Below are 25,512 nucleotides of genomic sequence, written 5' to 3'. Positions count from 1 at the left end.
CTCCATTCGTTAAACCAGCTTACTGTATTGTTTATTATAATAATTTTTGAAGTGTAAAGGTCGCCAGTTTTTCGTCATTGTTTGATGCTATTAATAGAGTATCATCCGCGAACGTTGCTTTCATTGCATTATCTGTAGTCGGAATTGGCACATCTGCGGTGTGTATTAGATATAAAAGAGGGCGTAATACACTGCCTTGCGGTACTCCAGCTATCATTGATAGGATATCGAAATATGCGTCTTCATATCTTATATAGCATTTTCGATCAGTTATGTAGCTCTTCAAAAGTTCAAAGTAGTTTTGTGGAAAGATTCGTTTGAGCTTATGTAAAAGTCCTTTATGCCAAACTTTATTAAAGGCTTTTGCAATGTCCAGGCATACAGCTTACACAATATTTTTTGTCATTCATATCGTTAAGTATTTTGTTAGCAATCCTGTGCATTTGTTGGACTGTTGGAGTGTTGCCGTCTAAATCCGAATTGATGGCTTGGGATCACTTTTTTGCTGTCAAAATTGGTTCTAATCGGTCGCACAATATTTTTTCAAACACTTTTGAAAGTATTGGCAATAAGCTGATGGGCCGATATGAGGCGGTTTTGGTGGCATCTTTTCTTGGTTTGGGTATGGCGGTAATTTGAGCAATTTTCCATAGTCGTGAGGAGTATTTAGTCTCTAGCATGCAATTAAATATATTTCTTATGAATTGCAATGCTATTTCAGGTAACTCTTTCAACATTTTTTCCTTTATTAGATCATATCCTGCAGCTTTTTTATCGTTTAGCTGTCTTATTTGATTTTTAATTTCGCTTATGGTGGTCTTTCCTGTTTTCATTTGCGGAACGTTTATTATGTTATCAGATTTAATATTAATGTTTTGATTATCCATTTCGCTTGTACTCGTAAATGTGTCTAAGAAGTGTTTGGCTAGGGTATCGGCTTTTTCTTTGCTTGTTTTTGCCCATGTGCCGGTTTCTGTTTTGATGGGAGGTTTATGTATTACAGCGCCATTGCTTTCCATAAGGAGTCATTTGTAGATGCTGCTGTTCCCAGGTTTGCCATATAATTTCGAAGTTTACTCTCCTTGGGTTTTGTAAGTAATACTTTTAGCTCATTTGTCGCCTTATTAAGTTTGGTTGGTTGTCTGGTGGTTTGCCATGTTTTGCGGAGTTTTCTTTTTTCGCCGATTTTCTCTTTAATGTAAGTTGGGATATTTTCTTTATTTGTCATGTTTGGTGTTGGTGTAGAGGAAGCAATTGTTTGCATTGCGCTTGTATTGAAATATAGATCCAATAGCGGAGTTAATTTCATCTTGAGTTTTGAGTGATATATGTATTTATTTTGAGTTTTTGTTCTAATATTTCAGAAGCATTAGTCCAATTCGTTTTAGAGCTATATAGGTCCAGAGATTGTTTTATTTCAAAAGGCCCAAGTACTACAACTGAACTCTATTATCCGTCTTCGATTTTTTCATGGGTGCAAAACTCTGCTGCATGGTGTATTACAACGCCGCTCATGCGATAGTATACACCTATGCACGCACATACAACGATAATAATATACAATAATCATTTTACAGCAAATAATTTAGCGACGACTGCCTGTAACGAGTGTGCACATAAAAACATTTAACGAACTGAAACTTTTTCTACGGCCATCGAATCACGTGAAAATTTGTTAGTTTCGTCATTAGATTTTTTTAATTTTCAACTGAGCGAATTTTGTGTTTAACTTAATTGTTTGCTTTGAGTTATTTGTGATATCGTAACTAAAACAGCTCATTGCGACTCCAACTGTTGAGCAACGTCGCCATAATAGCCGGCCATTTCCAATGACACTTTTCATGATAATTTTAATATCTTAGAACTTTTTATGTCATTCATCATAAAATCATAAACCGTTCAAATAAGTGACAAACGAATACTTTTCACAAAGCGAACATTTGAAAGCAAAGCGCAATTAAATTAATTTATGTACTGATGATCGGCAGCGCTGGCTTTTGAGCCGGAATGGTTGAAGGTTCGTCGTGGCTAGGGGAGCGCGTGTGACAAACAAGTTTGCGTTTGATTAGATAAAAACATAATTCAAAGTACACGCTGCTTGGCGTCCGCTTAATCGAACAGTGATAAGTGAGCGCGTTCCGGCTGGTGGATGAAAATAAGTATGTATGCTAATTGAATGTAGGCGCGCACACACACACACACATGTATGATATTTAAATACTCTATTTGAACTTTGGAATTTCTGGCGATACCAACCAAGTTGTTAATTAAAAGTGAAGCAATATCTGATGCGAAGCTTATTATGCGTTTTGATAATACAAACTAACCCCGAATGATCAGAAATTCCTGTGCCTTTTATGGGTTAGGTATGCCCCAACATTTCAGACAAATGCTCCATTTGATGCGTTGTGCAGGAGAGAGTTTGTTTGAATTATATTATAGTTTTGCATTGAAACGCAATGTCATATTTTTGTTGGTAAAATAGCTTTCATACCAAAAACTGCTATTAATTTAAAACTTTGCACCCGAAGTACTCTTCCGACGCGCCTCAAATTTTTGGCGTTGTACTCGAAGTGTGCCTCACAGACACACCGATAATGTGCAGCAGTGAAAATGAAGCTAGTGCAATTTACGGGTAAATTTTAATAGCCTGTCATTTAATGTTTCATTGATTTCAGTATTGATTCAGTATAATTGTTAATTTAAAATAGCAGTGATGATGAATTTAGTGCGGATGAATTTGAAAGTGGTTCGTCTCGGACCAGTGGATTGGCCACCAACATCGTGTGATATCACACCTTTGGACTTTTATTTCTGGGGGTATGTAAAGTTTAAATACTTTATTATCCGCAACACAACCAACTTCGATGAAGGCATTAACAGCCAAACTACTAAAGTTATTCACGAGATGCAGATGAAAGGGATTATTTTTAAAAAATGAATGCCATGAATTGTTCAACACAAAAATAATACAGAGTTTGATTGAAAAGTAATGAGCCTTATTTTTTTAAGCAGTTTTATTAAACCTTTTGGCTTATACAACTAATATTCTTCAAAATAGGACTCTTGAGCGTCAATACACCGCTACCACTGCAGGAAACATTTTTTAAACTCATCCGCCGGAAACGCGTTCAATTCGGCTGTCACAGTTTTTTGGATCGCCTTGATGGAGTCGAAACGCCTCCCCTTCAGCTTTCTTTTCAGGCGCGGGAACAAGAAGAAGTCCGGAGGAGACAGGTCTGGGCTGTAGGGAGGGTGGGGAAGCACCGGAACCCCCATCTTGGCCAATGCAGAGGTGCAGAAGAAGGCGGTGTGCGCCGGCGCATTGTCGTGATGAAGGGTCCAATTGTTGACGGGGTCGGGCCGAACCCGGGCGACGCGGTTTTTCAGCCGAAGGAGCACTTCTTTGTAAAATGCCGTGTTTACAGTGCTTCCTGGAGGTACAAACTCCTTGTGGACGATGCCTCGAGAGTCGAAAAAGATGATCGAGATGATCAGCTGCATTTTCGCCACTGCAAAATCTTAACACACTTTTAAAACAGCTTTCACGCGCGGAGCGATGTTGACTGAACCGCTGTTGCCAGCGAACTGGGACCGGTTTCTAGTGGAAGGGGAAGGTCCAACGATCATTTTCCCCCACCAGCCGATTCGGTTGATCGCTTGGCCGCGCGGGAAGGCTCATTACTTTTCAATTAAATCCTGTAAAGATTGCCCAGTCAATTTGATCTTTCGCCACACGCCAAAAGCCTTTCGACCCATAAGTCTAACTTCTTTCCTGCTCAAATCTATGTGAAAAATAGTTGATTAATATGTTAGATACGCTTTTCTTAGGGATTTGCCTCTCCATGCTGAACAATATGCTTAGCAGTCAGGCAAGTCGACAGAAACTGCCATACATAGCCTTACGACCAAGATCGAAAAGGCTAGTAAGGAGATTACCCTCTGAGGCATTCGACAACGCTTCTTTCAGCTCCATTGAGGAAGGTTTGGTGAGAAAGGAAATACAGGTATATGGACTAATCATAACGTGGGTTCTCAATATGCTGAGGAATAGGACAACAATCTTTGAAACTGGGCCAAAAAGATTATGTGTCAAGTCAACCAAAGTATGCCCCTAAGAAGGCGTTTTATCACTGCTCTTTTGGCTATTGATCATTGACGAGCTCCTGTAGACGCTCAATGATTTCGAATACAAAGTTCAGGGCTTTGCTGAAGATCTAGTCATCATAATTAGAGGCAAATTTGACTCTACTATAACTAATCGCACGCAACTAGCTCTCAACATTACGCAAAACTGCCGTCGGGAGAAAGGACTTTCGTTAAATCAGAATAAAACTTGTGTGGTGTCCTTCAACCGAAGAAGGAAACTAAGTCTAGGGACCATTAAATTAGCAAATGCAGACATAACTTTATCTGGGGACATATCTGGGAGTAATCCTTGATAAATAAAACCTTGACCTGGAAAAATCACTTATCGTACATCACAAATAAAGCCTTCAGAGCAATATATGTACGTATGCCAAAGGCTTTACAGTAAAACATGCGAAGATGATGGCATGGTCTTATAAGACAATAATAGTGCCAAGTGGACCAAACTAAAACTCAGATAACACTTAACAAGATATACACAATAGCCTGTAGATCGTGACGGGAACAAGGCGAACCCTCCCCCACAGCGGCTTTAGGAATGATCACTGGACTCATTCCCATCTATCTTGTAGCCGAAGGGTCGGTAATCAGTGCAGCCTAAGGCTTCCTAATCTATTCAATTTCAAAGAAAGCAATCTCACAGGGCATGTCTGGGTTCAGTCTTGAACTCTCGTGCCTGACGACAGTCTACGACAAGATGGAAAGGAAACTAGAATTCTCCAAGAAATTCAAAGTGGTCCTTAGTGACGGCTCAGCGTGAAGAAATAATTAAATATTCTTAAAACCGGGCGCAGAGGTGTAGCAATGGGAAAAATCACTTCCTTTTTCCAAGCGGAGGTCCGCGCCTTAGAGCTGTATGCCAGAGAATGTCGACGAAGAGGCACGCGCGGTGCGAATATTAACACTCTCTCTGACAGTCAAGCAGCTCTAAAATCGCTGGATAGCTTCTCATACCAATCAAGATTGGTCCTGGAATGCTTTAAAATCTTCAACACCCTAGCATCAAGAAACTCTGTTACCTTGATGTGGATTTCGGGACATGAGGGGCATGAAGGGAATGAAATTGCGGACACTTTAGCGGAAAAAGGGTCCTGAACCTTTTTTCGGGGTCAGCAACAGCTTCAAAAGTGCCTTTCTACGTGAGCAGGAACAACGAGGTCAAATCGACTACTGGAGGACCCAGACTCCTAGATCCCGAACGGTTAATGCCAGAAGCAATCCTTAACCTAAGCAGAAAGCACATGTAACTTTACACTGAACTACTAACAGTACATTGTAAACTTAATTATCACATGAAAAAGATAGGTGCGATAGAAAACGATTCCTCTAGACTCTGCAAAGAGGCACAAGAAACAGCAGAACACGTTCTATGCGACTGCCCAGCAGTGGCCCGACGCAGACTAAAATATTTGGGAAATGGGGCTATAGATCCAAACCCCCTGGTAGAAATTAAGCCTACAACAGTTTTAGGATTTGAGTAGGCTACGTGGCTTGTTAAACAGTGATAACTGCACATGTCACAGAGAATGTGAAGATCCCGATACCCCAATCGGCGACGACGGAATTGACGTTCCGCTACCCGACCATGACGAGGTGAGAATAGCGATAACGCGGCTAAAGAACAACAAAGCCGCGGGCGCCGACGGACTGCCGGCTGAGCTATTCAAACATGGCGGCGAGGAGCAGGTAAGGTGCATGCATCAGCTCCTATGCAAAATATGGTCGGATGAAAGCATGCCTGCCGATTGGAATTTAAGTGTGCTCTGCCCAATCCACAAGAAGGACGATCCTGCAATCTGTGCCAATTACCGTCTTCTAAATATCGCCTATAAGGTTCTAGCGAGCGTATTGTGTGAAAGGCTGAAGCCCACCGTCAACCAACTGAATGGACCTTATCAGTGTGGCTTCAGACCTGGAAAGTCTACCATCGACCAAATATTTACAATACGCCAAATCTTGGAAAAGACCCATGAAAGGAAAATCGACACACACCATCTTTTCGTCGATTTCAAAGCTGCATTCGACAGTACGAAGAGGAGTTATCTGTATGCCGCGATGTCTGAATTTGGTATCCCAACAAAACTAATACTGCTTTGCAAGATGGCGTTGCTCAACACCAGCAGCGCTGTCAGAATTGGGAAGGACCTCTCCGAGCCGTTTGATACCAACCGAGGTTGACTCGCTGTCGTGTGACTTCTTTAAGCTGATGTTGGAGAGCATCGTGCGAGCCGCAGAAATTAATCGCTCAGGCACAATATTTTATAAGAGCGTACAATTGCTGGCGTATGCCGATGATATTGACATCATCGGGCTTAACAACCGCGCTGTTACTTCTGCCTTCTCCAAACTAGATAAGGAGGCAAAGCGAATGCGTATGGTGGTTAACGAGGACAAAACGAAGTACCTCCTGTCTTCAAACAAACAGTCGGCGCACTGGCGTATCGGCACCCACGTCACTGTTGACAGTTATAATTTTGAGGTTGTAAAAGACTTCGTTTATTTAGGAACCAGCATTAACACCGATAACAATGTCAGCCTTGAAATCCAACGCAGAATATCTCTTGCCAACAAGTGCTACTTTGGACTAAGTAGGCAACTGAGCAGTAAAGTCCTCTCTCGACGAACAAAACCAACACTCTACAAGACTCTCATCATGCCCGTCCTAACGTATGGCGCAGAAGCTTGGACGATGACAACATCCGATGAAGCGGCGCTTGGAGTGTTCGAGAGAAAGATTCTGCGTAAGATTTTTGGACCTTTGCGCGTTGGCAAAGGCGAATATCGCAGACGATGGAACGATGAGCCGTATGAGCTTTACGACGACATAGACATAGCGCAGCGAATAAAGATCCAGCGATGGGCTCTGAAAGTATTCGATGCGGTACCAGCTGGTGGTAGCAGAGGAAGAGGAAGGCCTTCTCTGCGTTGGAAAGACCAGGTGGAGAAGGACTTGGCTTCACTTGGTGTGTCCAATTGGCGCCGGTTAGCACGAGAAAGAAACGACTGGCGCGCTTTGTTAAACTCGGCCAAAATCGCGTAAACGGTTATCGCGCCAATTAAGAAGAAGAAGGCTACGTGGCTGCACAATAGATCTCTTCAGCTGGCAGCGCAGAAACAGCCAATCAATAATAATGATATTTCGTTATTTTCTTCCAATTTAAAGTTCGATACCTCTAAATTGATCACCTTTTAGTTTTCATTGCTTTCTGTTTTTCTATTTTTCATTTCTTTTCGTCTTTTTTCTCTAATTGCAACACTGTTGCATTTTACACTATGTGGGCGTGAGTGTTGCTACAAATATTTAGTTAACGTTTTGCGGAAATTTGGTTGCAGGAGGAAGTAAAGAATTAGAAATCCGCGTAAGAGAAGAAAAATCGCGCAAAGCGAGGAATCCGTGTTCTCCTATGTTTGTTTGTGTATCCCAGTACATTTCATCGAATTTCGAAGCATCTTACTTTTATGTGCTCTTCACTTTTTATTTCCGCTTGTGATATCTGGTGCGGTACATTTTTTACAATGTTCGCTTTGCTTAGCGTTGCTATTTTTTAGAATATTCACAATTTTCTTATCTGCCATAGGAATCATGTCTGCCAGCAATTTCATTGTCAACCGCAACTGGCAAAAATCAGCAGAGGTGGATGCAAATAGCTTCGCAGCCAACTGTATGTGAGCGCGGTGATTAGTGCCAAAAAGCGGACTGGCCATGCGCCCGACTGTGCGATTGACAGTGAGAGTGCTGGCAGACAAACGGTCGTCACTTGGCGGGTCCGCCTCTTTTGACAGTCGCTGATACATGAATGTGACGTTCATATATGTGTATGTGTATGTATGAGTAACCCGCCTGTGTTGGGCCTACAGACACAATTGCGAAAAATATTCCATGCTCGATTTAAGCGCAACACAGCGGTGTTATTTATTATCTTCACAGGGATTTGGGTATTTACATGCATCAAGTTGTTTCCGTAGTGTTCTCGCGCAGCCATAACGTTAACGCGCATGGGTGTGTGTGTGTTTATAGTTTTTATTTTGCTGACTTTTATTGCTGCTTGAGTTTAGTGCTGTTTGAAATATTTTACTTTCGCAGTCTCAATTCACTAATTTCACAAATTATCTCGTCGTTCTGGGTGTACGATAGTCATTGTTGTTGTTGTTGTTGTGCGCTACAATTTTCTATCGCCGCCATTTAGTGTGTCCCATGACTTGTCGTTGCAGTCTATGACGCCGAAAATATGAGTGTATGCCGTACATGTATGTATGTATGCAGTTATGTATGGATATCTGTTTGTGCCTTGCGCCTTTGTGCTTCTAATTAACATGAAACAGCAAATTAATTAATAACACAAAACTATGAAATACTTTTGTTAACTCATTTGCACTTGCGATTTCAACACAATAGCTCACCAGCAGCAGCTCGTCTAACAACTGAGCAACTAAATGCGTGCACACATATGTACACACATATATAATACATACATACATATGTACTCAGACTTACATAATTTATGTGCATGTGTAAATTATCAATTATGTATTAACGAAAATTCAGGCCAACTTGCAAGATATTGTAAGACATCGTGAATTCAAAGAGGCAGCAGTGACGTCGATAGTTTTAATGCGCAATGGATCGTAAAGCTCTCGTTTAACATGGAACAATTTTTAGCCTTTTTGAGTGCATTAGTATGTAATGTTAAATGTCGCATCTATAGACATCGCAGGCAGAATTGTCGCTGCGCGTACCGCAATCAGCCTGAAGGGCTTGGGCTATAAGCTCAATCTCACATAGGGACACTCAAGCATCCTCAGAACTTTGAGTTCATCCACTCGTCGACGCATCAGTGCGTGACTTCGCTTAGTCCAAGCGGAACTTTCTCCACCCACATTCCATCAAGGGAGTAGTGGACCGGGGGCAACACTTGGAGACAGGGCCTGGTTTACCTCTTCACGGATGGTTCGAAGTTGGACTGTAGGGTTGTAGGAGGAGTATTCTGCAAAGAGCTCCCCATCAAACTCAAATTCAGGTTACCGGATCACTGCACTGTGTTCCAAGCAGAGGGGGCCGCAATTAGAAAGAATCAGCTGACTGGCTACTTACTTGCGTAATAACTGTTCTTCTTGTTTCTTCTTTCATAGCGCTACAACGCGGGGTGTGTTAAAGCTTCCTTCAAAATGATCCTCCAAAGCGGTCTATCTTGAGCTGTTGCTTCGTAGTTACGTATTCCCAGCTTCTTAAGATCGTGTTCCACTGCGTCTATCCAACGGTTCCTCGGTCTGCCTTCACGCCCATTAGCTTTCCTGTCAAGGCTTTCTTCACGGTACCGTCAACGGGCATACGGATCACATGACCTAGCCATCTTATGCGCTGCGCTTTAACAAAATGCATAGCTGTCTCGTTCTAAAATCGATCCTTCAGTTCCGAGTTCAATCGGATTCTATAGGTACCATCATCCATTCTTATTGGGCCAAAGATCTTTCTTAAAATTTTTCTTTCCATGCGATCAATCTGAGCACAATCATCAACTTTAAGAGTCCATACCTCACAGCCATATGTTAGGGTTGGTCGAATAAGAGTCTTGTACATAGTGAACTTTGTAGCTTTAGACAAAAGTCGGGACTTGAACAAGTTAAGGTGGGCGTAATACGCTTTGTTGGCGGCGTTGATGCGATCACTGACGGCGGAAGTTGAATCACCGCTACATGCGAACATAACTCCTAGGTACTTAAAATGCTGCAGTGCTTCAAAAGTATAGGCTCCCACATGGAAATTTGGCATCTGTGCAGGCTGCCTCGGTTTCAACAAATATTTAGTTCTGCTCTCGTTTACAAAAAGGCCAATATCGTTCGCAATTTTGTTAATTTTCAAGAAAATTTCTTTTAAGTCATTCCTATTTCTTGAGAGAATAGCGGTAAATATTTACTCCCAAAGCCAAGCGGTAATTAGGGCCGAGGCCCTATTATGGTGCATTCGAAATTGGTTAGGGAATGCCTGGTCTTTCTTTCGATTGCATCAGAATTCTTCGATATAAAGATAATTTGGGTACCTGGTCAGAGTGACATTGCTGGAAACTGCGAAGCCGACGAGCTGGCCAGACAAGGGACCTGTGAGGCAGTGTGCCCGCGAAAGGCGAGGATCGGGATCCCCTTGACAACCTGCGCTCTACTCCTAGACGGATGATCTTTGCACCAACTCAGCGAGCGCTGGGCAAGTACACGAACGTGTAAGGTTGCGAAGTCCTTCTGGCCCCGTTTGGATAGGAGGCGTGCGAGGGATATTCTGAGGATGACAAAATCTCATCTCTCAAATTTCGTGGGCATCCTCACGGGGCACTGCCCGCGGGGTATACATACCGTGAGACTCGGAATTACTTCGAGTCCTTTTTGCGTCAGCTGTATGGAGGTTGCGGTGGAATCATCTCAGCACCTGCTCCTTAGCTGCCCAGCTCTCGCGGGACTAAGATTTAAGCATCCTGGTTCTCACTTCTTTTCTGCGCCTGCTGAAATAGCAAGTCTTGTTAACAAGAATCTGATGAACTTCATTAGCAACATAAAGAGGCTAACACAGCGGCAGACTAATCACCATTCATAGTCCACAAACACTCAACCCTCCCCACGCCTTTCCCTTTCGTCCTATCGGCCTTTTCCTTCACCTCTTGGTATCACAAAGGATGAACCAAACTTCTTTCGTCCAAGTGGGCTCACACTCCTTGGCAACCATTACTACCTACCTAATCTAATGAGTTCATTAGTTCAGCTGTAACCCTCAACATGTTTTCGAGCTGCGTTTCGATCTGTAGGTGAACGTGGGTAGGAAGAAGTAACCCTTCTCATCTAGAAAATATTCAGATCTCGACACACACGACACTGGTAACAGATTTGGTTTTGAATTAGTGGAGGATTAGGTTTACTTGCCTTAACACCTACTCTAACGTGGAAACTGCATTAATAATGCCAGCCTTGAAATGACGGAAAACGGAAAGCGCTACTTTCAATTAAATGGGACACTGAAAACTGAAGTCCTCATCCGACGAACAAAAACCATGCTTGATAAGTCCTTCATCATGCCTTTCGTATTTTATGGCTTAGAAGCCTTTGAGTATTCGAGATAAATATTCTGCGCAATATGTATACTTGTACGGTTGTTCAATAAGTTTTGCGGTTCGATAAGAAAAACACATTTATATGGTTTGAAAGACACTTTATTATACAGATTAGTCTCCCTGAAGATCAATACGCTTTTTCCAATGAAATTTCAATTATTGAATTCTATCCCTGAAAAGGGAATCCGGAAGAGCTGCAAAATAAGCTTCCACCGTTGTTTTGACCTATTAACGGAGGAACAGGCTTTCCAAGCATGCATATTTTTAAGTCTGGATGCAGATGGAAATCATTAGGAGCCCAATCTGGTAAATACGCGGGATACTCCAAGAATTCGAACTTTAATTAATTGATTTTAGCCGTTCTCGAAATGCTTTTGTCCTGATGAAAGGGATATTTTTTCTTTTGCAAAGTGGGTATTTTTTTCACTCATTTTTGGTTTCAGCTGGCCCAAAAAGGTTTCAATAATATTCAGAATTTATTGCTGGACCAGTTTGCAAATAATCCGCAAACAAAATTTACTTCACATCCCAACAAATTGATACTAACAGCTTCTTGACCGATTTCTGGACACGAACTCGTTTCGGAGCCAAAGGTCCAGATTCCCACCTCTCACAACAAGAGGCTAAAATTTTGATTGAGGTACATGGTGATAGACCCACTCTCTTCCACGGTGATGAATCGACGCACAAAACCCACTTTATCTTATCGAAAACGCTCTAAATGTTGCTGATACAGTCGCATTCGAATGTGTTTTTGTTCCATTGTTAGAGAATGCGGCCCAAATTGGGCACACCTATGAAATAAGACTTGTTTTCAATTTCAAACGTTCATTAACAAAAAATGGTTACAAATTTAATCTTTAAAATAATAGCCATCGCTAGCGACAGATTTTTCCCATTTCTCAGGCAATTTGTGGATGCCGCGCCAAAAAAATTGGTCGTCTTTATCCTCATAGTCCTCTTCCTCCGGCGCTTCCATTTCCTGTACTAAATCCAAGTTACTATATATTTGCAAAAAGCATAATTGTAGTTTCCCAATACTCACATTCACCAATAAAAATATTTCATCCTCACATACTTTCAAGTTTCTTAGAATTGTACTAGACAGCAAATGCTCATTTAAATACCATTGTCAGTATCTCAGAGATAGACTGATAGTGAGCTCAAACATTGTAAAATACTTGCCATCCAAGCGTTCGTTCATTGGCCCAGCTTTGCTGGTCAACGTTGTAAGAGCTCTTATCCTTTCTGTGATCAACTACGCTCTTGAAATCTACGGGCATCACGCAAAAAATAATCTAAAAAAGCTTGCGGCGCCATATCACACTGCTATTCGCAGAGCGCTTCGGGCATTTCCCACGTCACCCATAAAAAGCATTTTGGCAGAATCGGGGCTATCGTTCTTGAAAGACAACATGGAGGACAGTATCTGCAAACTTTACACTAAGTTCACCCTCGGCACCAACTTGACGCTTCGTAATGCTTTCTACTCAGCTACCTCTCGTAACCGTGTTCCAAAATTACAATCGTCTATCTAGAAATACACCATATTCGCCAAAGAAAATAACTTACCACTAAAAAGTCCTCTCTTACGTAAACTTCGTAACCCTCCGCGGCTGGTTTCAAAATCGACATTTATAGATTAGTTAGCGCTCCTGCCCAAATCCAGCGCTCCTCCCAACGCAGTCTACAATGCTATGTTCCGCGAAACCTTGGCTCGATTCAAACAAGATAACTGGCGGTTTATTTTCACTGACGGCTCCAAAGCAGTACACACTACTTTCGCAGTCGTAAGCGAGAAAAATGAACCAATTTCATACGACCTACTTTCCCCCTACGGCTCCATCTTTACAGCGGAAGCAACTGCAATATTGCATGCTACTAAAATAAAATACGCTACTAAAAATAAAATACATAATTTGTACTGATAGCCAATCCAGCTTTCACGGCATCAATCAATGCAATAACACCAATAACATCATCAGCTGCATTAGAGGCAATCTCATCTCCTACCCAAATAAGATAAAGATAATGTGGGTACCAAGCCACATCGGCAGCGACGGTAATACCTACGCAGACAAAATGGCCAAAGACACGAGTTTCATTCCGACAGTCACATCCAGCCTCTTCATCAAGAGCGACATATATCGCCTAGTCAACAAAAAAAGTCGCACCAAGCTGGCTCTCAACTGGATAGATTACAACCATCATTACTCCAGAATCAACCCAACCCGGACGAAACCTCACTACCCCCCTTCATGCATACCAAGAAACATGCTCACACCTTTTATACGTCTCCGAATCGCACACACCATACTCACACATGCTCATCTCTTAGAAAGGGGCCGGACCAACCAATGTCCCTTCTGCAATGACCCAACAAGCGTTCTCCATCTAATTGCTTTCTGCCCAGGACTCGATGCCAAAAGACAACAGAATTTCACTGGAACTGACCCCACCGCACTTCTTATGAACCCATCTGAAAAAAAAGAACAATGTCTGGATTTCTAAAAGACGCCGACCTACTCCGAAGGATTTAAAACCGTTCATACTTCCCGGACAGCTGATGGCCTCTGATGCTAGTGCTGCATGACAACCCAGTTTATATAATATTGGTAGTCGAAAAAGTCTTTTCGTATTTCTAATCAAACTTCAACTCATTTTTTTTATATTTATAATGAACTTTATTAAACCAAATATGTACCATTTTGGTCGACCACCTTTTGCCATTTTTCTTCTAGAGACATTATTCCATCAGTATGAAACTTTTGTGGTTTCTCGGCGAGAAACTGCGACAAGTAATTTTCACAGGCTTCTCTGGAAGCCAACTTTACTCCATTAAGGGAGTTCTGCATTGAACGAAGCAAATGGTAGTCCGATGGAGCAAGGTCAGTACTATATGGTGGATGCACCAGCCAAGCTCTCCCAGTTTTTGCCGAGTCATCAAATGTGTGTGGCCTAGCGTTGTCCTGATGGAAGACGACGCCCTTTCTGCTGATCAGTTCTGGCCGTTTTTTTGCGATTGCTTGCTTTAATCTCATTAATTGTTGACAATAAAGTGTAGAATCAATCGTTCGAGCAGGCTGGAGCAGCTCATAGTGGGTGATTCCTTTCCAATCCCACCAAACACACAGCATAACCCTGGCTTTGCGACCATTTGTTGAGCTTCACCACCATTGCACCATGATCTTTTTCGCACATTATTGTCGTATTTGATCCACTTTTCGTCTCCTGTTACCATTCGCTTCAGAAATGGTTCGATTTCATTTCGTTTCAGCAAAGAATCGCAGATGTTAATTCGGTCCATTAAATTTTTCACAGACAATTCATGTGGTACCTAAACATCGAGCTTCTTTTTGTAACCAGCCTTTTTTAAATAGTTCAAAACCGTTTGATGATGAATGTTTAGCGTCTTGGCGATGTCATGGCAGCTTATGTGACGGTCCTGGTCAATCTTTTCCACAATTTCATCGACTTTTTCAACGATAGGTCGACCGGAGCGAGGTGCATCTTTCACATCGAAATTTCCAGAACGGAAGCGAGCGAACCATTGTTGTGCTACACGAACTGATACAGCATCGTCTCCGTAAACTTCACAAATTTCATTCGTGGCTTGCGTGGTATTCTTCCCTTTTTTATTCAAAAATTTCAAAATATAGCGAATTTCTTCATTATTTTCACTCATTTTTGAACAGCTATAACTTTTTTTCAACTTCTCCGAATTTAATGTTTTTTTTAAATGAAGCTTAAAATGTCACCTTTCTAACACCATATGATATGACACAATGTGATTGGTAGCACTGGATATAGATGACTCCAACGACATCTATTGAGTAAATAAGAAAAGACTTTTTCGACTACCCAATCGTTATTAACATTACATAAGCTTAATTAAAATAAAACAAAAAATTACCATTTCTCAAACTTTGTTGTATTTTTTATGCAGTCTCCCCTTTGGCCTACTCCTTTGCATAAATCAATACATTTTTCTATCCGTTCAATATTATTTTGAAGGGCATTTGAAATTATTTAACATTCCAATTTACATATTGACTCGAACTTTAATGCGATTCAAATTTTGAAATTTTGAAATAAGCAATTCAAATCATAAGTGGAGCACACAAAAAGCAAATGGCAACCGAACGATGTGTTGCGCATTTGGAGTGCCGCCTATGTGATGAAACCTGAGCCAAATGGCGGACAAGTGTTGACAAGTAATTGAAAACTGTACACTTTTGGCTGTTATACCCGCGCGCACTTGTGCCTAGGGTATGAAACATAGCGGGGCTATGTAATAGCATAAAGCAATCGAAATGTGTAGATAGATATTCACAAGTGTATACCAAAATGTTCGGCACGATGGGAGGAGTGGATTTGGCCTATACTGTCCATGCGTGGGAATGATAACTCTAGTAAAAATAAGCGAAATTGGTCAGTAACTACGCCCACTTCGCATATAATGGCAATTTTCAAAAACGTGATATATCTGTTATCTGGATTACGAGGCAGGTATAGTATAGTAATTTTGAAAAATGGGCAGTGCTATGCCTCCTTTTAGGCGCATGGATTCCAAATTACTCATATGTGGTGCAAATGCTGAGCCCGAATAAAAGATTACGTGGCAAGTAAAGTAAAGTATTAGGTGCGCAACTAAGTTCTCGCTGTTTTTTTTTTGCGATGAAAATATAACTTTATTCTGAAAAAATGGTTACAAGTGAATCATTGAAAGTATTGCCCATCGCTGGCTACCACTTTTTCCCATCTTTCTGGCAGATCTCGTATACCGTCGCGGTAAAACTGTGCATCTTTTCAGGCTATCCACGGATTAAGCCATTTTTTGTTGTCTTCATATGAATGAAACTGCTGTTCAGCTAGACCATCGATCGATGCCATCGATCGGAACAGGTGATAATCGGACGGCGCAATATCTAGAGCATATGACGGGTGGAGTAGGATTTCCCATTTCAGTGTTTCCAGGTAGGTTTTAACGGTAGGTTTGGCAACGTGAGGCCAAGCGTTGTCAGGCTGTAGAATCACTTTTTCATGCCTCTCCGCGTATTGCGGCCGCTTCCGTATTGCTCGGCTCAATTGCATCAATTAAAGTCGATACCGATCTTCAGTGATGGTTTCGCTTGGTTTTAACAGTTCATAATAAATAACACCAACCCACCAAATACATAGCATAATCTTCGCAGCGTGAATATTCGGCCGAGGCGATGACGTAGAAGCATGACCGGGTATTCCGCACTAGTCTTTTCTTTGGATTGCTGTAATGAGTCCATTTTTCATCACCAATCACGATTCGCTGAAGAAAACCCTTCTTTTTTTGCCGCTGGAGCAGTTGTTCACAGGCGAAAAAACGACGTTCAACATCCCTTGACTTTAACTTATAAGGAACCCAAGTCTCCTGTTTCTGAATCATTCCCAAAGCATGCAATCACTTGGAAATGAATTGGCGGGTAATAATACTGAAACAAGCTCTTCTTGCGTTTGACACGGATCCTCATTGAGCAATGCCTCCAATTCAGTGACTTCCAAGGTTTTTGACCTTCCTTCACGCGGACGGTCGTCAACATTAAAATCACCGTCTTTGAAGCGACGGAACCAATCTCGGCACGTTGTTTCACTAGAGGCAGCATCTCCATAAACTTTTTGTAGCTATCGACGCGCTTCAGCCGCCGTTGTTTTTGAATGAAGGAGGAAAATTAACACTTCCCGTAAATGACGATTATTCGGCACAAACTCTGATATAATATTTTCACAAAACCAAAAGTACATATATGATCCAAAACAAAATCACTAATGTGTCGAAGCAGTTTGCGTACCATATGTCTAAGCTTGGTTTATGACGTTTAGGTTATGTTAGAATCGCCTAGCACACACTGCTGGCGGCATCTATTGACAAACAGCGAGAACTTAGTTGCGCACCTAAAGGGGCGTAGCACTACCCCCTTTTAGTAAAAATCGCCCAAACTTGGTATGTGTACTGCTCCCTAGCTCACTTAGATCCAACAAAAATATTATTGAGATCGAATGAAAATCACGTCCACTTTTTATAAGTTCAATATTAATTTCCCTCCGTCCACTCGTCTAACGTTATAATCTACAACTCTCGTTGGGCTATGAGTTTGGGGCATCCTTACTTTAATTTTACTAAAATGTGCGCGGCGGATATGTAAATGTCGCTCCGAACCCAATTTAACACTTCCTTGTTTGTTTTGGCATTCGTTAATTTTCCATAAAGATTTTCGTAGAAGAGCTGCCGTGCCATGATTTTAGATGTGCCGAATTGTGGGCATCACTCAATATAAAATTTGGCTTTGGGTTTACTAGGTATGCATAAGTAATACAGCTGAAGACGTGAACTACTTGTAATTATCACTGCGTGAGCAAATAGTAAAATTCAAATTAAGCTGTGTTCCTTTTATTTAAATTGGACTAAGCAGAGTGGAGTCTATGCATCGGCGCAGTTAAATGTTTGCTCAGTTAATCAGTTACTGTTAGGTAACTGTTGCTGTGAAAATGGGTATTAGATTAACCCATTAACGCCGGGAAATAGACACCAGGAACATATTTGTGAAATCTTTTCCGCACCAGATATGAAAATATATATTTGATTAATCCATTATTAATGGAATTCATGCACATGTTTTTATAATTTTCTGTACACTAGCTGATTTTGCCGTTAATATGGTAAAATTGATGTAAAACTTTTTTTTTCTCACAATGCACATTTCGTAGGCTATATTTTATGAAGTACAACCGGCAACAAGCAGCGTAGACATTTCCTTTATTTTATACAAAGCAAACGATTTTATTCGGAATTCAGAGAAGAAATGAAGAACAAGTTTTTTCTAATAGCGGTCGCCCCTCGGCAGGCAATGGCAAACCTCCGCGAGTGTATTTCTGCCATGAAAAAGCACCTCATACAAAAAATATCTCCCGTTCGAAGTAGGCTTGAAACTGTAGGTCCCTCCATTTGTGGAACAACATCAAGACGCACGCCACAAATAGGAGGAGGAGCTCGCCCAAACACCTAAAAAACGGTGTAAGCACCACTTGTATACATATATATATATACATATATAAGGGTGGTTAAATTTCAAGGGCCGATGTTGAATGTGAACCACACCTAAACGTCAAGTTTTTTTTCTGCATTTCATTTGACGTTTTTCAATTTCAGACTAACTTAATGTGAGCCCTGGGAAGATACATAATCGAGCAACGATTCAAAGTAATTCAGACTTATTATGAAAACGGGCGTTCAAATCAAAATGCATAAGGCGCACTTCGTGATTTTTTCGGTCAATTTAATCGTTCAAATGAGCGTAAAATCGGGAAAATTGTGCAAAAGTTTGAGCAAACCGGGTCTGTAGGAGATGTGAAAACACCAGTGCATGCTCGTACAGTTCATACTGCAGAAAATATTGCTGCTATTCGCGATAGTGTGGTTGAAGAGCCGTCCACCTCAACTCGTCGTCGTGCCCAACAATTGCACCTCTCACGCTCGTCGTCGATGAACATTATGCATAAAGACTTGCATTTACACGCGTACAAGGTGCATGTGACTCAAGAACTAAAGCCTCTTGACCATTTCAAGCGTCGTCAATGGTCAGAATGGTGGCAGGAAATGGCAACAGTGAATGACCAATTTTTGAAGAAAATCATCTTGAGTGATGAGGCACATTTTCACCTCAGTGGACCTGATGATGACGTTGATCAGCCAGCAACAATTCAAGAGCTAAAGGATGAGATAATTCGGCATATTAACGGCATAGAACTTCAATTACGTCTCAGCGTCATCGAAAATTTGGACCATTGGATGGAGGTGTGCCGCCGAGGCCGCAGCGCTCATTTGGCCGATATTTTGTTCTATACGTAATTGAGATATACCAGTATTATCATAATAAAGAGAAATTACAATAATTCCCTAAAAAAGTTGTCTTTTATTCAAAATCGACACCGGCCCTTGAAACTTAACCACGCTTTAGATAAGGAACTATTTGCATTTGGTGGTCTGTGGAGGTGTGCCGCCAAGGCCGTGGCGACCATTCCGCCAATATTTTGTTCTATGCGTAATTGAGCCGTACGAATATTATCGTTATAAAGAGGAATGGCAATAATTTCCCAAAAAAAATGTATTTTATTCAAAATCAACACCTGCCTTAAAAACTTAACCACCCTTTGTATGAGACATAAATCTGTCACCTCATGCTGAGCAGGCATTGCTGTATTTGTTCCTTAGTTATCGAGCCTCTATTTCGATCAACTGGCATCTCATAACTCTAAGGCGTAGTATTTTCATGCATATTTATAAAATTTGCATTGCTAGTATTCTGAAAATCACATTCTATTTATTTCGCCATCATCCATAAAAGTGATTAATTTGTTAGTTTAAAAAATATATCAAAGGTGGATGTGCACTACGAAATTTCCATTATTGGATTCACGTGAGCTGTTCGCGTCAGCAAAAGATATAGCCAAAAAATATGTTGAAGGTGTTTGTACGTAGTTGTGGCGGCAGTCTAGTATGTGTGCTTATGCCTCCACATGGCGGCCACCACCACCAAACTACTCATAGCTCGTGCGCTCTCTGTAGCGTACACTAAGCGTGAGCGCGCATTGACGTAATACGTTTCGGAATACTAAATTAGAAATATAAATATGTACGTCAAATAAAAATAAAATTATTAACAGAACACAGCAGTAACAGTAGGATCACTAGAATATCCATGAGATACAGTTACTCGTAATACGTATAAAATGGTGGCGAAAGAGAGAAAAGCACGAAAAGATGAGCAAAATAGAGAGAAGCGCTAGTAGAGGCGACTGTCGCGCCGAAAAAGCGCACGCAGCTGAAAATGTTAAGCAAAATGTTGATTTTGTTGATTTCGCTTGAGCGTTAGCGTTTGAGTTGAGGGCAGAGTGTGTGTGTGCGTCAGCAATAGACCACGCGGTGCGCCGATTGATGGCTGGCTGAGAGATTAGAATTTGAAGTAATAAAATTAGAATTAGAAATAACAAAAGTACATATAACATTTGTTGGGGTTGGCAATGAGTAAGAGAGAGCACAGCGGGCACTTATTTCATGTGCGGTGGTATGTGTGCTCGGTGTGCTGGTAAGCAGTGTACTCATCGAACCAGCTGAGCGAGCAAGCGCACGGCGCATAAACACATGTACACATGCTCACATATATACATATATATAAATATATGCATACTCACATACACCAACGTACAATTAATATGTTACTCGAATTTGTTGTTGCTAAATTTAGCTATTTTTAATGGCAAACGAGTTGACAGCAACATTCACACATTCGCGTAAACCAACGAAAATCGTAAAGGTGCAAGGTATGGCGTTGCATTTGCATTTGACAGATATAAATGTGTGTATGTGCGCACTCAATTCATTCATGTGACAAGCGCTGTGGCGATGACTACCACGATGTGCCAATGACTGCGGCAACGACGACGACGACGACAACAACAACAACGCGTTGACGTATAACATTTGGCCCGGCTCAGCTGATTGACGCCACCACGCTGGCCATCGCCTGCCGAGAACACAAAAGTATGTACATACATACACTCGTTTTCGTACTTGCATAGCCATTATGATTAAGCAGAAATGCACCGCCAAAACGGATGTTCAAAATTTCCTACTTCGCCCTTTATAAACATTTGGCTATTTCTCTCTATGCACTTTAGCCACATACCAAAATGGCTGCACACTTTTGGCAACCAGACGAGCGCTTAGCAATTGTGACGTGCATAGTCGTACATTCGCATGAGCAATACTAGCATTTGCCTATGTTTTGCTTTTGCCATTTCTTCAACTTTAGCTGTTTTCCCTTTTCGACCAGACCATAAATATCGGATGCAATTAGCGTGCGACCGCCGACATCGGTGGTAGAATCAGAATCAGAGTCGGCAATAATAGAATCGGAAAATCGGTCATTATGACGGTTAGAAGGCCAAATGACCGGAGAGGCAACTAATCAGCTAATCAGTAAGGCGACAATGGTGGTGTGACGGTGGTGATGGTGGCTGCAGCTCAATGGGGTGATATGGTGACTTGTCAGGCAGAGTCCGAAAGTTCCACGACGATTACAGCGATGCCAACATATAAAACAATAACGTCCACTGCACAGTGTGTTGGTTTTATGGAAATGACGAAAATTTTATAAACTGTAAATGTGCCGCGAAAAAGTTATAACTTTAAAGGCAGTCATATCAGTTTTGCTAAAATAAAATTCCGCAAAGATGAACTTTATTAAGGAGAGGTTCTGTTCCAAAGGCCCGAAAATGTGCTTAATTTCATGACTGTTTTTGAGAGTACATACGTATTTTTTTTTAACTTTTGTGGCATTTATTTGTCTATACTTTAAAAAGTTTACAAAAATTTTTTGATAAAAAATAATACCGTCGTGCGCGGCGGGGGACAGTGTGCGCGGAGCACTCTACAACCCTGTCGAATGATCTGAAACGAAAAACCAAAAAAAAATCTTAAATTAGATGAAATTTGGGGGGCGTATGAATTTCCGATTTTCGAAAAACCTTTTAAAAAAAAAAAATGGGAACCCTTTGAAACAAAAAAAATCTTTTTTGCCTCATTTTATTTGTTTTAACGTTAAAAAACAATACTGAAACCTTTTTTTTTGACAAAAAACGCTTGCTGAAGGCCCTCTAAATTGAATAAGCTTTAATTTGAGCCACCAATCGTCGAAATCGGTGTAGTTGTGGCGAAATCGCGCGCCGCGCCCAAAAAAAAGGTGTTTCGAGAAAAACGCGTTTAAAGCGGCACCGAGCGCGCCCTTCTACCTGTTTTTCGGGCGATGCGCTCTCTCGTCTATGCGCTGTAATTCGTAAAATCAATTAGATAGGGAAATATCCTGTTGCCTATACATTTTTAAGATCTTAAGGATGAAAATAAAGCAATACAAAAAATAAGTTAACGTTAAAAAAACAATACTGAAACCTTTTTTTTTGACAAAAAACGCTTGCTGAAGGCCCTCTAAATTGAATAAGCTTTAATTTGAGCCACCAAACGTCGAAATCGGTGTAGTTGTAGCGAAATCGCGCGCCGCGCCCAAAAAAAGGTGTTTCGAGAAAAACGCGTTTAAAGCGGCACCGAGCGCGCCCTTCTACCTGTTTTTCGGGCGATGCGCTCTCTCGTCTATGCGCTGTAATTCGTAAAATCAATTAGATAGGGAAATATCCTGTTGCCTATACATTTTTAAGATCTTAAGGATGAAAATAAAGCAATACAAAAAATAAGTTTTTTTGGTCGATTTTGACTAGAACCTCCCCTTGAGCAGACTTGGTGGTCTAGAAATTTCAAAAAATCGATTTGTTGTCTTTTCGATATTTCAAAAATGTATTTCGAGCTCTAGATCACCGCCTCCTCTTAAGGAATTCCGAGCCTTTTTATTGCTTCATAAAAAAGTTAAGCGACATGAAAGTCACATTTACCGCGCGATTTGGAGACAGATTATTCTCTCTCTTTTCTGTGAGGCTCAAACGGAGAGTGTTGATTCGTAGAGGTAAGGAATAGGTAGCGTAGTTTAGGACCTCAGACTGGCAAAATCATTTCGGAAATCCAATGAATAAGCAGTTCGGCTGCCATAGTCGAACGAATACATGCGTAATTAGCATTCGGCTAGCACGGGTTACGATCTCCCTAAAAGAAACTCCAAAGTTTTTTCTAATAGCGACATGAATTCGATCGCCGTTTGGCCGGCAATAGCGAACATCCAATTGTATTTCTTTCATAAAAAAGCTTCTCATAAAGAACTGTCTATCGTTCGGCAGCGACATTAGCTCCGAGTGCCTCCACTTGTGGAAAACATTAAGACGCACACCAAAAATAAGAAGGCGAGCTCGGCTAGGTGTTACCCTTTAAAATTTGGTTAGGATATAAGTCCACGTCGGTCAGACAAGTTCTGAGGCGAATAACAAGCACTCCAATGTAAGATAAAAAAAGAACTTTTAATGTGGTAGCAGCGTTAAAAAACCTCCTCTAGAGTACAATGGATGCTTGACACTAGACATACTAAATATTGATATATGCATACCTCTACCAGCCGCTCATTGGGACCTGGATGTCTTTTGAAATAAAATATTTGTTATTTAGATTTACCGACCGGATGGGCTGGTGCGTGCCTATCATTCGGAATTAAGGTTCGAATCTCGGTGAAACACCAAAATTACGAAAAGTTTTTTCTAATAGCGGTCGCCCATCGGCAGGCAATGACAAAGCTCCTCATGCAAAATATATGCCGTTCGGAGCCATCTTGAAACTGTAGGTCCCTCCATTTGTGGAACAACATCAGGACGCACGCCACAAATAGGAGGAGGAGCTCGGCCAAATACCCAAAATAGGAGTACGCGCCAATTATATATATTTATAATTAATTTTTTATATTCTATTTACATAATTCTTGCACATTTTTTGATAAATTTAATTAATAGTAATTTCATCTTTAGCTTTATTAGCATAATTTATACAAACTTTTTTTAATGCACATTTCTCCTAAAGATATTTTTTGCAATCAACATAGGAATTTGTAGTTTTATTTCCGTTGGACAGCGTTTTGGTGTAAAATTATTTAGAATTGCCATAAGTTGTCCCTTCTGGTTGTTTGGTTCGAATGAATCGAAGCAGTAGAAAGAAAATTAAAATTCCTTTCTGGTGGTATTTGTGCTCTGAGTTCTTTGCACAAAATCCGAGAATTAAAATCAGTCATGTCGAAGATATTAAAAATGCTTGTAGAGGCCATCTTTGACTTCAGGCGGTTTTCATATAAAATTTGCAATAAATTTGCAAGATCTCCGTAAAATCTTTCAGAGTCATCCGTGATAGGATAAACCTAGTCAATTTTTCTAAAAAATCCAGGCCCCCATTATGTTCGCAAATTTAGATTTTTAGCCCCATAAGTACCACTGCCATACAAAATTGCTAAACATTAGTAACATTTTTCTTCTAATAGAACTCGTTTTTACCAAGAATTGTAGAATCTTAAATTTCTGTGCAGCTTCTAATATAATTTATGTTATTTGTACTTATTATCAAAGAAAAAGCGCTGCTAACTTTTACTTCAATTATTGCAAAGTATCATGGCTTGCTTTCAAAGCTATATTTACGATATTACGGTCTTCCTCGGGATTCATGTTCTATCAGTTCTCATCCCGTTCCATCAAGCGCTGTTTTTACTTCTGTATCATTTTCGTCAGAATATGATGGGAACTTAATTGCTCTACTCCTTCTTCGTATATTGGAACTATTTTATACATACTTCTATTTCTTAGCCTCACAATCCGTGGTGGATCATGGCTTCATCAACAATGTTTCTCCACTTTATTCTATCCATGGCTACATCTCTCCAGTTGTGTACGTTCATTTGCTTAAGATCTGATTCGACGTCATCTAACCATCGCTTTCGTGGGCGTTTTCTTTTTTTCCTTCAATGGGTGTTAAAATAAAAGCTTTCCTAGCATTTCGCTCTTTCTCACTACCGTTATCCATCTGAAGTATCTGAGAGTGCATCTGCATTTGCACCCTTATTACTATTGTCATCATCAGCAGAGTTTTCGCTAACATTTTCTAGTGGTTTTTGTTTTTTGAACTGACTTACCATTTAAGAATAAAAATTTGTTCCTAAATTAAAAAACCAATATCCAGGAACTTCTACAATTTATCGGAATCACATGCAATACAACTGACTGATAATAAAAAAGACAAATATTCAGCTTATTTGTAATCTCACTAATGGCTTTAGCTACGAAGCTAGTAAAACTAAACCCATATTGCCAGCTCTATCGTAAATCTGAAAGGTGGTTAAGTTTCAAGGCCCGATGTTGATTTTGAATAAAATACAATTTTTTTAGGAAATTATTGTCATATCTCTTTATTATGATAATATTGGTATGACTCAATTACGTATGGAATAAAATATCGGCCAAATAACCGCTGCGGCCTCGGCGGCACACCTCCATCCGATGGTCCAAATTTTCGATGACGCTGAGGCATAATTGAGGTTCTATGCCATTAATGTGCCGAATTATCTCATCCTTTAGTTCTTGAATTGTTGCTGGCTTATCGACGTACACCTTTTCTTTCAAATAACCCCAAAGAAAGAAGTCCAACGGTGTCGTTGACGTTTAGGTGTGGTTCACATTCAACATCGGCCCTTGAAATTTAACCACTCTTTATGTGAGCTATCTTAAGCTCGCACTTCTCAAAGTAACACACTGTGCCGTACTCGCC

Source organism: Anastrepha obliqua, chromosome 3 (assembly GCF_027943255.1).
Source record: "Anastrepha obliqua isolate idAnaObli1 chromosome 3, idAnaObli1_1.0, whole genome shotgun sequence".
Taxonomy (NCBI): Eukaryota; Metazoa; Arthropoda; class Insecta; order Diptera; family Tephritidae; genus Anastrepha; species Anastrepha obliqua.
This window is presented reverse-complemented; position numbering follows the sequence as displayed.